The following is a 14,774-nucleotide window of genomic DNA, read 5'->3' as shown; positions in this document are numbered from 1 at the left end:
AGAGTCTGTTTCTTGGTTTGACTCCCTCTCTCTTTTTCTCCCTTCGTTGATTTGTTTTGTTTCTTAAATTTGACATATGGGGGAATCATGTGGTATTTGTCTTTCTCTGACTATTTCACTTAGCACAATACTCTTTACCTCCATCCATGTCATTGCAAATGACAAGATTTCGTTCTTTTTATGGCTCAATAATATTCCTTTGTGTGTGTGTGTGTACACACACACACACCACGTCTTCTATATACATTCGTCAGCTGATGGACATTTGGGCTATTTCAATAATTTGGCCATTATGCAGTGCAATTGCTAGATCATAAGGGAGCTCTATTTTTACCTTTTTGAAGAACCTCCATACTGTTTTCCAGAGTGCCTGCACCAGTTTGCCTTCCCAGCAACAGTGCAAGAGGGTTCCACTTTCTCCGCATCCTCACAAACACTTTTGTTTATCCTGTGGTTGTTTTTAGCCATTTCAACAGGTATGAGGTGACATCTCATTGTAGTTTTGATTCATATTTCCCTGATGATGAGGAACGTTGAGCATTTCTTCATATGTCTGTTGGCCATCTGGGTATCTTCTTTGGAAAAATATCTATTCATATCTTCTGCCCATTATTTAAACGGGTTCTTTGTTTTTTGGGTATTGAATTTTATAAGTTGTTTAAATATGTTGAATACTAACCCTTTATCAGATACATCATTTGCAAATATTTTCTTCCATTCCAAACCTAGTTTTGTTGATGGTTTTCTTTACTGTGCAGAAGTTTTTATTCTGACGAAGTACCGATAGTTTATTTTTGCCTTTGTTTCCCTTGCCTCAGGAGACATATCTAGAAAGAAGTTGCTACAGCTGATGTCAGAAACGTTATTGTTTGTGTTCTCTAGGATTTTTATGGTTTCAAGTCTCACATTTAGGTCTTTAATCCATTTTGATATTTATTGTTGGGTTTGGTATAAGAACGTAGTCCAGTTTTATTCATTTACATGTGACTGTCCAATTTTCCCAACACCATTTGTTCAAGAGACTGCCTTTTTCCCATTGGATATTCTTTCCTACTTTGTCAAAGATTACTTGACCATATAGCTGTGGATTCATTTCTGGGTATTCTATTCTGTTTCGTTGATTTAGGTGTCTATTTTTTGTGTGTGTACCATACTGTTTTTATCACTACAGCGTTGTCATATAATTTGAAGTCTAGAATTGTGATGCCTCCAGCTTTATTTTTCTTTTTCAAGATTGCTGGGGTATTCAGGGTCTTTTGCGATTCCATACAAATTTTAGGATTGTTTGTTCTAGCTCAGTGAAAAATACTCTTGGTAGGAGTTGCAGTAAATGTGTAGACTGCTTTGAGAAGCATTGACATTTTAACAATATTTGTTCTTCCAACCTATGAGCATGGAAGGTTTTTGCATTTCTTTGTGTCATCTTCATTTTCTTTCATCAGTGTTTTATAGTTTTCAGAGTACAAGTCTTTTACTTCTTAGTGTAGGTTTATTGCTAGGTATCTCATTGTTTTTGGTGCAATTGTAAATGGGATTGACTCCTTAATTTCTCTTTCTGTTGTTTCATTATTGGTATACAGAAATGCAACAGATTTGGGTACATCGATTTTGTATACTGCAACTTTACTTAATTTGGTTATCAGTTCTAGCCATTTTTTGGAGGAGTCTTTTGGATGTTCTTTGTAGAGTACCATGTCAACTGATAATAGTGAAAGCTTTACTTTTTCTTTGCTGATTTGGATGCCTTTTATTTCTTTTTGTTGTCTGATCACTGTGGCTAGGACTTCCAGTATATTCAGAACATTCCATCCTAAAACAATAGAATACACATTCTTTTCAAGTGCACATGGAACATTTTCCAGAATAGACCATATATTAGATCGCAAAAGAGGCCTCAACAAATACAAAAAGATTGAAATCATACCATGCACCTTTTCTATGAAACTAGAAGTCAACTGCAAGAAAAAATTTGGAAAGACAACAAATACATGAAGATTAAACAACATCCTGCTAAACAATAAATGGCTCAACCAGGAAATCAAAGAATTAAAAATATCCATGGAAACAAATAAAAATGAAAACATGATCGTCCAAAACCTTTGGGATGCAGCAAATTGGTTCTAAGAGGACTGTGTATAACAATATAGGTCTACCTCATGCAGCAAGAAAAATCTCAAATAAACAATCTAACCTTACAGTTCAACGAGCTAGAAAAAGAACAACAAATGAAACCTAAAGCCAGCAGAAGGAAGGAAACAATAAAGATTAGAGCAGGAATAAATATATAGAAACTAAATCTAACAAGCTAAAAAGAAACAAAAAAATGAACAAAAACAAAAACAACAACAAAACAAAACAAAACCACAATAGAATAGAGCAATGAAACCGGGAGTTGATTCTTTGAGAAAATTAATAAAATTGATAAACCTCTAGCCAGACATCAGAAGGAAAAGAGAAAGCACTCAAATAAAGTCACAAATGAGAGAGGAGAAATAACAACCAAGACCACAGAGATATAAACTATTATGAGATTATTATGAAAAATTATATACCAACAAATTGGTAAACCTGGAAGAAATAGATAAATTCCTACAAACATATAAATTACCAAAACTGAAAGATGAAGAATACAAAACTTGAACAGACTGATAACCAGCAAAGAAATTGAATCAGTATTCAAAAAACTCCCAGCAAACAAAAGTCCAAAGCCAGAAGGATTCACAGGTATGTTCTACCCAACATTTAAAAAAGAGTTTAATATCTATTCTTCTCAAACTATTCCAAAAAATTAGAAGAGGAAGGAAAACTCCCAAGTTAATTCTATCAAGCCAGCATTATCCTGAATACCAAAACCAGATGAAGACTCCACTAAAAAAGAGAACTACAGACCAATGTTCTTGATGAACAAGTATGTGAAAATTATCAGTAAAATACTAGCAGACTGAATCCAGCAATACATCCAAAACAATCACCCACCATGATCAAGTGGGATTTATCCCTGGGTTGCAAGGGTGGTTCAATATTCACAAATCAATCAACATGATATACCACATTAATAAAAGAAAAGATAAGAAACATATGATCACTTCAATAGATGCAGAAAAAGCATTTGACAAAGTACAACATCCATTCATGACCAAAAACCCTCAACAGAACAAGTTTAGAGAAAACATACTTCAACATAATAAAGGCCATTTATGAAAAAACCCAGTTAATATTATCCTGGGAGGGAGAAAACTGAGGTCTTTTCCTCTATGATCAGGAACAACACAGGGATGTTCATTCTTACCACTGTTATTTAACAAAATGCATTTTTTTAAAAGGAAAGTTGGACATCTTGTTTGATAAAGTTAGGAAAATTATTTCAAAACCAACAAGGACAGTGTATTAAAAGAACATACAAGTTAAAAACAAATATCAAATTCCACTTTTGCCCGTGAAGAATGAACTGCTGTCGAAAATTCTCTCCTTACAAAATTACAAAAATGGCCAAAAGATATGAAAACACAAGAGGAAAGCAATCTCCAAGACGAAGGAAAACTGAAGTGAGCCCCACGATTGACCAAATGTCCATCCTAGTGACAGTTTCCAGGCTGCAGTGTAGAGAACAGAGAAGCAGAGCCCAGTAGTCCTCCTGCATCAAGGAGATAGAAACCAACATTCTGCAAACCAGGGAGTCTAGAACTGAGACAGGGCACTTGAGAGGAGGGGTCCGCACAGAGAAGCAGTTCTACATATCTGCGGGGGGAATCCCTTTGGGACCTCAGCTAAGTACTCCTCCGTGTATGCAAGAACCCATGATAGAACCACCAGAAAGCAGAACAATTTTCTAGGCTTCACACAAGACTGTGAGTGGTTTGTGCTGCCCCCGGCCATAGTGGAGAGATCGCATAAGGATGGGGCATCTGACAGAGTTCTCATGCATTAAGTGTCTTGCCTTAATAGTGAGACTAATTGGACAGTGGAGGTGGGGAGGGAAATATGGCTGCTGGACTAGTACTAGCAAAACGTAGAAGAAATCCTTTAAAAAAACAAACAGGTCCCAGGTAACTTAATTGCATGCCAGAGCAAAGCCAAATGTCCAGCATGAGTGAGAGAATCTCAAATACAGTAAAAAATTACCAGGCAAGCAAAGAAGCAGGATAATACGATCCATAACTGAGACCAAAATCAATCAACAAAACAGACTCCGAAGCGAGAGAGGTGATGAGGTTAGTAGACAAGGACCCTGAATTTTCGACTAGTCTAAATTTGTCCTGCATGATTGTGAAGGTGATGGAAAATATGAACATGATGAAGAGAGGAAAAGAAGATATGAGAAAGACAAAAATGGAACTTCTGAAGTTGGAAAATCAATCTAAAATTAGACACTGCAGCAGGCTAGACACTACGAAAAGGAAAAAGAAGTGAACAAAAGAGAAAGGAATAAAATGTAAAAATGAAGCACACAAAACGAAAATCTTCAATGGCCTATGAAAAGGTATCAAGCAGTCAACCATCGTGATACATGAAAACTTGAAGGAGGAGCAGGAGTCACAAGAAAATATATTCAAGAACTAACGGCTGACCTTTTTTCAAATTCGATGAAAACGAGAAATCCAGAGATCCGAGAAACTCAGCGAGCCCAAAGCAGAATAGATAGAAATAAAATCATACCAAGCAGAGCCCGAATTCCGCTGAAATGAAGACTTAAAAGCAGCCAAGGAAGAATATATTAGGCACACAGAAACACAGGTAAGTATGACGGCAGACATCTCATGCAAGCTAAAAACACAGTGCAACTTTAAAGTGCTAAAAACAAAACTGTTGTCAGTGTAGAATTCTCTGTCCAGAGAAATTATATTTCAAAAAATGAAAGTGAATTCCTTCCTGCTCCTAATCTGGAGATGAGCCGAGAGTGAGGTTCTGTGCCTCAGGCCCAGATGTAGGGGAAGCTGGTAGCAGCCATTACCATGTTTTGTCTTGAGTCCAGTGGAGGTGGGCCCAGTGCCACAGTGCAAGGCACGGCATGGCAGGATGGGGCTCAGATTTCCAGGGACCCTCTGCTCCATAAGTCCTGTCGGGTCCACTATAAAATGGGAAGACTGTACCTGCCTTTAGGCCAAAAGACAGGGATGAATGTGAAACCCCCCAGGCCAGGGACTCTGCCAAGGGAGATAAAGAAGAGAAATCAAGGGGGGGAACAAGGCAGGAGGGAGTGCAGATGGCAGATGGCCACCTCCTGAAGGGTTGGATGCTGGATGAGTCTGCTGTGGTTTATTTGGTATGACTATTCAGTTGAATTCATAATTGAAAAAAGAAAAGAAATTCCAGATGCAGATGGCTTTAATGGTGAATTCTACTAGATTTAAGTAAGAAATAATAACAATTCCATGAAAACTCTTCCCAAATATGGATTAGGAGAGAATGCTCCCCACTCTTTTCACAAGGTCAGCATTAACTAGATAGCAAAACCAAACAGAATGTAAGTGTGGTCAGGAAGGACTACATTCTCCTTCATAGATTTAATCTCAAAAAAATCTACAAAATTTTAGCAAATCAAATCAAAAAGTCAATTAAAAAAAACCAATAATACACCATGATTAAGTGCGCTTCAACCCAGAAAAGGATATTTGATTCAACATTAGAAAACCAGTCAATGTAACCCACAAGAGTAGTAGACTGAAAGACAAATTTTTTCAGCATCTCAATAGATATAGAAAATATGCTGGCAAGTTTAATAAACATGTACAGTAAAGCCTCAAAACGGACTAAGAATGAAAGGGAACTTCCTCAACCTCATGAAAAGCATCTATAAAAAATTGATTGCTAACATCATAATGAGTGGTAAAAGGCTGAGGGTTTTCTCCTAGATTCACAAATAAAGCAAATGTCTGCTCTCACCACTTCTGTTTTATATTATACCAGGGGTTCTACCCACCGCATAAAAAGAAATACAAGACAAAATACTGAAAGGGAATAAGTAAAATTGTATTTGCAATCCACATGGCCATGAGTAGAAAATTTTCAGGAATTTACCAAAAAACCTAGTATCTTAACTGAGTTTATGAAGTTTCCAAGGCACAAGATCAAAATACAATAATCAATTATACTTTCATGTACTAGCACAAATAGCTGAAAATTGAAATAAAATACTGATATCATTTATACCAGCAGAAAAAATAAAAACGCGAAATATGTAGAAAGAAAGAAAAACGTAAGAAACATTGCAACATCTGTACATCGAAATCTATAAAAGAGTGAAGAGAAAGAACATTTAAACAAATACCTTATTTATTAATCAGAAGAGTCAACATTGTCAGGATATCAAATTTCCTCATATTAACCTATGGATTCCATACGATACCAGTCAAAATCCCAACAGACCTTTTTTTTTGTGGAAAAGGCTGAGTTTTAAATTTATATGAAATGTAAAAGACCTAGAATACCCACAATAATCTTGTAAAACAATAAGGCTGAAGGACTTATATTACCTGAATTTAAGACATACTATCACACTATAGACATCAAAATAGTGCAGGATTAATTATGAAATGAATAAATCATGGGAATAAAAGGTATGGCATAGGGAACATAGCCAATTATATTGTAATAGCGTTGAATGGTGACAGACGGTAGCTACACTTGTGGGCATAGCATAACATACAGATAAGTTGAATCACTATGTTGTACATCTGAAACTAACGTAACATTGTGTGTCAGCTACACTCGCATAAGACAAAACAAATTTAGGGGCACGTGGGTGGCTCAGTCGGTTGAGTGGCTGACTTCGGCTCAGGTCATAATCTCACGGTTTGTGAGTTCAAGCCCCACGTCAGGCTCTGGGCTCAGAGCCTGGAGCCTGCTTCGGATTCTGTGTCTCTCTCTCTGTCCCTCCCCTGCTCGCTCTGTCTCTCTCTCAAAACTAAATGAGCATTTAACAAATTTTTTAAAAAGAAAAAAATAGGGGCGCCTGGGTGGCGCAGTCGGTTAAGCGTCCGACTTCAGCCAGGTCACGATCTCGCGGTCTGTGAGTTCGAGCCCCGCGTCAGGCTCTGGGCTGACGGCTCGGAGCCTGGAGCCTGTTTCCGATTCTGTGTCTCCCTCTCTCTCTGCCCCTCCCCCGTTCATGCTCTGTCTCTCTCTGTCCCAAAAATAAATAAAAAAAAAACGTTGAAAAAAAAAAAAATTAAAAAAAATAAAAAGAAAAAAAAAAATAAAAAGAAAAAAATATTTTAAACAGTGCAGGCCTGGCGTAAGGATGTCTGTATGAATCAATAGAACAGAATGGAGCCCAGAAATATATATTGTCACTCTTGAAAAAATTATCAGGATGAATCAAAGGGGGAAATGACAATCTTCTCAATGATGGAACCTGAAGAAATTAAATATTTTTATAGGAAAATAATAAATCTTAGCTTTTACCTCACATCAGATATAAGAATTCATTCAACATGCATCATAGACTAAAATGTGAAACCAACAACTATAGATGTTTTATAAGTAAAATAGGAGAAAATTATAAGACCATGTATTTGGCTAAGGTTTTTCAGATAAGACAGTGAAAAACACAAACCATAGATATTATTAATATTTTAATAAATTGGGCTGTATGAAAATTAAAATTTGAATGTATCAAAATCTTTAAGACATTATACAGAAAATTAAAAAGCAAGCCACAGATTGGGAAAATAGGGTTTTAAGTTTTGTATCCAGAATGTAAAATTAACTCTTCAATCCACTTAAAAGAAGATATGCAAATGACCAAAAAGCACATAAAAAATTTCATTATCATTAGTCATCAGGGAAATGTAAATTAAAAATAAAATGAGATGCAAAAAAAAATAGAACATTTAAAAATAACACATCATGGCATGAGTTGGATTACCCCAGGTAAGCAAGGATGGTTTATTATTAGAAAATGCTCAAAAATAACAGGAAAACCTCAGTAGATGAAGAAAAAAAGCAGTTGTTAGTTGCTGTATACAATAAAAATAAGATATGAATGACTAGGAAACTGGGGGTGGAGGGAAGAATTCTTTAACTTAGTAAAGGCGAGCTGCAAAAAAATGTTATCAAACACGCTTAAACTAAAAAACAAAAATAATGGCCTTGAGCCTCTATTTCCTTTAAGACAAGGAGCCAGATGAGTTTGATGACTGCTTTTCATACAAGGAGGTAGTTGAGCTTTCTCATAGTTGATAAGACAGGGAGCTGCTTGAGGATGTTCACTATCTTTGCTTTTGTTCAGCATAGTAACATTTAGGTCCTTGCCCATGCAATTGGGAAAGAAAATTGATGAGGCATGAGAGAAAAACCAAAACAAAATTCATATTTTGAAAGATATTTGAGCATCTTCAGAGAAACTCCGGCAGAGCAGACAAGATACTACAATTTGTAAAGCCTACAGTCTGATAAAAATCCTCTTTTGGGGGCGCCTGGGTGGCTCAGTCGGTTGAGCGGCCGACTTCGGCTCAGGTCACGATCTCGCGGTCCGTGAGTTCAAGCCCCGCGTCGGGCTCTGTGCTGACGGCTCAGAGCCTGGAGCCTGTTTTGGATTCTGTGTCTCCCTGTCTCTGACCCTCCCCCGTTCATGCTCTGTCTCTCTCTGTCTCAAAAATAAATAAACGTTAAAAAAAATTTAAAAATAAAAAATCCTCTTTTGTCAGGAGGACTGGGGGAAGCAGTATTCGGGAAAGAAATTCCAGAGGAAGATGGAATGCTGTTCCGCAAGAGGGAGAGCAAGAACTCATCTTGTGTTGGGCTTGGGTTCCCTCTGAAGGATTCTGAAGAGAGTCCGAGGGAAGCAAAGATCAATTCTGGATTGGCTGCTGTTTTTAAGGAGGAATTCAAAGATGCAGGGATTAACTAGAGATTGGATGCTGTCTTCAGGTACAGGTGGCAATTGGGTATCTCCTGTAATTAATGAAACAAGTAAAGCAGATCTGGGGCATCATGGGAGAGAACAGTAATCACTCAAAGTGGATTCTTTGTGGCATTTTACAACTGCAGCATGACCTTGGGAGATACAGTGTTGTTAACTTTGAAGCTGACTTTATCTGTGTCTGTCCTCCCATCCTGATTAATGGCGGGGCTGCTCCTTGCTTTTTCATTTAAAGTCGATTTTCACTCTCCACTCCTGGACAGTTTTTGTCTCTCTCACAACTCAGGGAGACCTTAACAAGGTGGGCCAGGTAGACCATATTACAAATCCAGTTGTCTTCTCAATTCCATCAAACACAAGGAGAAATATAATTTCAGAAGTAAAATATAAGTTGAATATCGAGAAAAATGGAGAATATACAAAAAATGTCAGAATTCCATTTAATGACAAAGAAGATCATGTAAATAAATTATATTAAAAATATCTTATTCTTGATTGGGATAATTCAATATTGCAAAGATATCAATTCTCATTGCACCCCCTACAAAATTAATCCTCAAATTCAAGTCAATTCACGCAGGTTGGCGGGGGGGGGGGGGGGAGGAACTTAATTCTATTTACAATTCAAATGCCAAAGTATCTACAAGTATCTAAGGTAATCTTTTTAAAAGTACATATAAAAGTGAGTTGAAGACAAGCACCCTACTATGGTATAAAACCTATGACAAAATCATGGCAATGAAATAATGTGGTATAGGAAGGCTTCTTCAAGCCAATGATCATGAAACAGCAGAAATAATCCAGATACACACTTATCTATTCAGAGAAACTTGGTAGATGAAAGAAATGGCATTACAAGTCACTGGGAAAAGCAACGGATGTTTCATAATTGTTGCAGGGGAAAATGACTCACTGCATAGAGAAAAGTCAAAATGGATTCCTACCTCATAGCATATGCAAATAAAAGTCCCCTGGCAATCAGATACCTAGACATTAACCATAAGACTATTAAGTTAACAGAAGAAATGTAGAATTTCCTTGTCTTCTCAAAATAAGGAAGAATTTACTTTTCAATTATGGCAAAAGGTGAACATTTGAGTCCATCAAAATTAAGGATTGTTCTTCATAAACCATAAAGTAAACAGATGACAGAAGTTATTTATTTCCTTGAAAATCTTTTTTTATATTATAAATTAATTTACTAATATAAATATACCACTATTGCCTACCAAATATTGATGATAATTTAAATAATGTAAAATAATAAAGAATCTGCAATAAAAAATAGTGAATTATTTCACTAATTGTCAAACGTCTATGATATATTTGCCTATTCCAAAATATCTGAAGATTTTTCTCCATGAATGGGGAGGTGCTTATTATTCATAGGTCACACAAATCATTTTGTATTTGGCAATCTGCTGAAAATAAAAGATAGACATCTATCCAGAATCATGAGACCAACAAAAAGTCATAGAAAATTGAAGAGTGTAATTAGAAATACCAAAATATGAAATCCCCGCTGCTCTGAAATCAAACTGATAAACTGAAAGAAGTAATAAATACTCTAGATGGTATTAATCAAGAATTCCTAGCATTATACTGCTACTTCGACCAATATCACTTCTATAATTGACAAACTCCTATAGTTGTATTTTCTATTTCTTCATCTTTAGAAGCTATTGACCCCATCATTATTGAAGAATACTAAGAAGCAATGAAGTATAGAAATCATAATCTGGATATTGATAGAGAAGTATGAAAGCCTGCCTTAGGTCAGCCTTATAGGGAAGAAATGGCTTTTCATTAATTTCTGTCTCATAAGAGACAATTATTATAATTATTTTATAGAAGAAAAAAGCAAATCAAATGTTTAAACATTTTGCAACTCTCAGTCTCATTGAGAAGGATGCTTTCATCTTTTGTCATGCTGTTCTTAGCTTAAAGCATCCTGTCTCTTTCAACAGAAATGCTTGACAGCTGATATTTTCTTCTTTTACTTCCTCTTACACTGCTAATTGCATATTTACAGTCTTTCAATCAAGAGGAAAAGAGAAACAGATTAGAAAAATTTTCTATCTGTCAACAGAACTAGGTACTATAACGAAACATCTACTCATTAAATATAGAGAGTTTCATGGAATCAATAATAAGTGTGATAAAGGGCACAGAGGTATTATTAATTCTGAAGGAATGCAGGACTGTAAAAACAATAAGTCATTTTGACAGTGGCTATGAAGACTATTACCAATGTTATGTTTACTTGACTACCTCAATTTATAAAACAAGATCTACCAAAAAAAATCTACAGTTTAATCAATTGAGATGTGCTATTATAAACAACGGCTAATGGACTGAAGCTTTGCTTCTCTTAATGATTGAATGGTGATTGCATTTTTAAAAATTAGGGTAATTACTAGTGTGGGCAGTTTTGTGCATTTTTACCGGAAGCTACATCAATGAAATAAAACTGTAGAACAGATTTAATGAGAACATAAATGTTTCTTCTTTTTTTTTTTTCAAGTTAAATTAAGCTACTGATACAAGTCTCCTTAAATACAGTATGATTATCTTTTCAGGGAGAATTCACAAAGGTATTTGTTTATCATGCAAATGAAGAAACAATAGTGGATTTGAATCTCCAACCGTAATCACTACTTAAATTTCTCTGTATATCTCATGGAAATTCAATTCAGAATCCTATAAAAAATACTTTTTTACCTTTGATTTGATTTTACTTAGTTAAAATAAAAATAGGTGAAGGATTTGATCATCTAAATAATATAAGAGATTAGATGATAAATAGGGCTGTAGCTTAGGGAGAAATACCGCTTTTAAATTTTTTATTTGGTTTTAACTAACTCTTTTGGAAAGCAGGCTTCAGTGGTATCATTAAATGTTTAAATATATAAATTATTCCTTGCATTCATTTTATAAGTGTATGATTAAGTCATCCTCTTATATGGACCTTTGTAAGCAGTAAAGGGCAAGGACTGCGCTGAAAAATATATATTTGACTTATGGTCTTATAAATTGACTTATGAAATATTTCATGACATTTTATATGCATGCATTCAGTTGAAGATGTGTGTGGGCTCGTGTGTATAAGAAGTTTGTATATGTGAGCATGTGTCTGAATGGGTGTGTGTATATATGAATTCATGTGAAAATGAGAGTGTATGTTTTGTACGTATGTGTCTATGTCTGTACAATAAGTAAGTGTGCGTGCATACATAAGTCACACCCAAATTTAGAATAATGGCAACTGTAGCAGAGCAGAGTAATAATTAAGAAAGGGTAAATGCATCTTTTGATGATTTTTGCAGATGTGACCTTAACAGGCATTTGTTTCTTCCTATTCTAAGGTAACATCAATATCCAATAATAAAAGGAAAGGAAAGAGGCACAAGGAAATTTGGGAGGTGGTGGATATTACCTTGATTGTGGTGATGTTTTAACAGGTGTATGCATATGCCCAAACATATTAAATTGTACACATTAAATGTGTGCAGTTTTTGTACATTGATTATACCTCAGTAAAGCTGTTGAAATAAAAAACAATCAAAAAAGTTGAGAAGGAGGTGGGTAGTATTCTGGAAAGAGAGTAAAAGTAGTGAAAGCATAGTTTTTTGGTATATACGTGTACACACCACAAACACACACATACACATACACACTCACCACATACAGAAACATTTTAAACTAAATTAATTGACCAGGAATCCCAAAAAATCCAAACTATAAAATACTGGAGACAAAATATCAGCAGTCACAGATCTGCTTGGTATAGCTTCTGTGCAGAAGAAAGAAAGTGACAATGATCTGAGAACAAGAGAACTCTGAAGAAACAAAAAGTATTCACTGGAACATGCAACAGGCCCTTTGAGAACAGCCGAAATTGGAAGGAGTTTTGCCTATTGGATAAGTGTAAGGCGCCTGCAATGAGAGCTAAAGGGACTCAAATAGCCAAGCCTACATGAACTCTGGAAATAGACCAGCAATGCTCTTTTGGAGGTCAAAGACACAAACAGAGGAGATATGGCTGGGAGTGGAGCCAAAACTGAACAAGATGGAGGAAAGCAGAGATAAAATTAAAAGTCCAGATGTAAGTAGGGAAAGGAGACAACAGCTAGGAAATGTCAGAAATCAAGCAGCCATATTTTTTCTAACATCATACTAAAAGGTAAACCAGAGAACTTTGCAAAGCCAAAAAAAGTGAACAGATAAATATTCCATGTGGAAGAATTCCAAATATTTTGAGTATATACACCACCCTCAGAGAATGAAGCATAACTCCCAAAACCCTAACTGTGGACTGAGCGTAGCAACTTCCTTCTAACAAGTGTAAAGAACAGAAGAAAGTATCTTTACAGTAGAGAAATTGGATAAGCACTATCTCAGCCAGATGATTAAGGTCAAAATCTTCAATGATAAGTCATGATGATACATTCACCCTTAGTATGATGTGACAACAATGGTGCCTTACCTCAAGAATCTTCCTCTCAAAACCCAGTCTAAACATGAGAAAAACACAAGACAAATTTCAATTGATAGGCATTGTACAAAATGCCAGGCTAGTACTCCTCAAAACTATCAAGGTCATCAAACACAAAGTGAGAGACACTATCAACAGCAAAAAGAAACCTAATGTCATCTGATAACTAAATGTAATGTGGTGTCATGGGTGGGATCCTAGAACAGTAAAGTTGCATTAGGCAAAAAATAAAAGAGATTTGGATAAGGTATAGACTTCAGTTAATAATAATGTACAAATATTGTTTTACCAGTTATTATAAATATATCATACTAATGTAAAATACTAATATAGGAAAAACTAGTGGAGAGTACATGAGAACTCTCTGCATTCTCTTCATGAATTTTCTGCAAATGTAAATACAAAACATATATCTTTTTAAAAAGTTATCTGAACTTTCAAGACTCCCTTGAAAATATCATAAAAAACAAATTTAAATATCAGTGAGTCTGAGCTATAAAACATACGCTAACAAATTTGAAAGAATAGAAATCATATGTTGTCTGCTCTCAGACTGCAAGAGAATTAAACTAGAAATCAATAACAGACACATAGCTGGAAAATCCCCAAATACGTGGAGGTCATACAACACACTTCCAACACATAAGTCAAAGAGAAATTTAAAAATATTTTAAATTACTTAATTTTTTTATATTTATATATATAAATTTATATATTTTAAATTATTTAATTTATTTAATTAAAATAAAAATATTTTTAACTAAATGAAAATGAAAACACAACTTATCAAAGTGTGTGGGATATAGTGAAAGTAGTGCTTAGAAGCAAATTTTTAACATTGCATGTATATATTAGAAAAGAAGAAAGTTCTAAAATCAATCATCTAAGCTTAACTTTTAGGAAACTAGAAAAAGGAACAGGTTAAATACAATGTAAGCAGAGGATAAAAAATAAAAAGAATTAGAATAAAAATTAATAAAATTGAAAATAGAAAACAGATGATATTAAAAGCTGGGTTTTTTTAAGGATCAATAAAAGCAATAAGCCTTTAGCCAGGTTACCTAAGACAAAAAGAAAAAGAACACAAATTACCAACATCAGAAATGAAAGAGGGAACATCACTACAGATACAGAAATTAAAAGAATAATAAAGAATACTGTGAACAATTCTATGGCCACATATTTGATGATCTAGATGAAATGGAACAATTTCTTGAAAGACACAATCTGCCAAACTCACACAAGAAGAAATAGATGATCTAAATAGGCGTATATCTATTAAAGAAATTGGATCAATAATCACTAACCTTCCAAAACAAAAAGCACCAGAACCAGATGAGTTCACTGGTGAATTCTACCAAACATATAAGAATTTATACTAATTCTCTATTCTCCTTCAGAAGATTGAAATAGAAG

The 14,774-nt window shown here is 35.0% G+C and overlaps 1 long non-coding RNA gene across 1 annotated transcript in view; it reads right to left on the bottom strand.

Moving 5' to 3' along the window:
* Positions 1-219: 219 nt before the first annotated feature.
* Positions 220-14,774, bottom strand: part of LOC125924669 (uncharacterized) — a 183,500-nt gene continuing 168,945 nt past the window's right edge. The window contains exon 3 of the long non-coding RNA XR_007458510.1: positions 220-1,810. This is a non-coding gene — a long non-coding RNA (uncharacterized LOC125924669). The remainder of the gene's footprint in view (positions 1,811-14,774) is intronic.

This window comes from Panthera uncia, chromosome F2, assembly GCF_023721935.1.
Source record: "Panthera uncia isolate 11264 chromosome F2, Puncia_PCG_1.0, whole genome shotgun sequence".
In the NCBI taxonomy this organism is placed as follows: Eukaryota; Metazoa; Chordata; class Mammalia; order Carnivora; family Felidae; genus Panthera; species Panthera uncia.
This window is presented reverse-complemented; position numbering and strand designations above follow the sequence as displayed.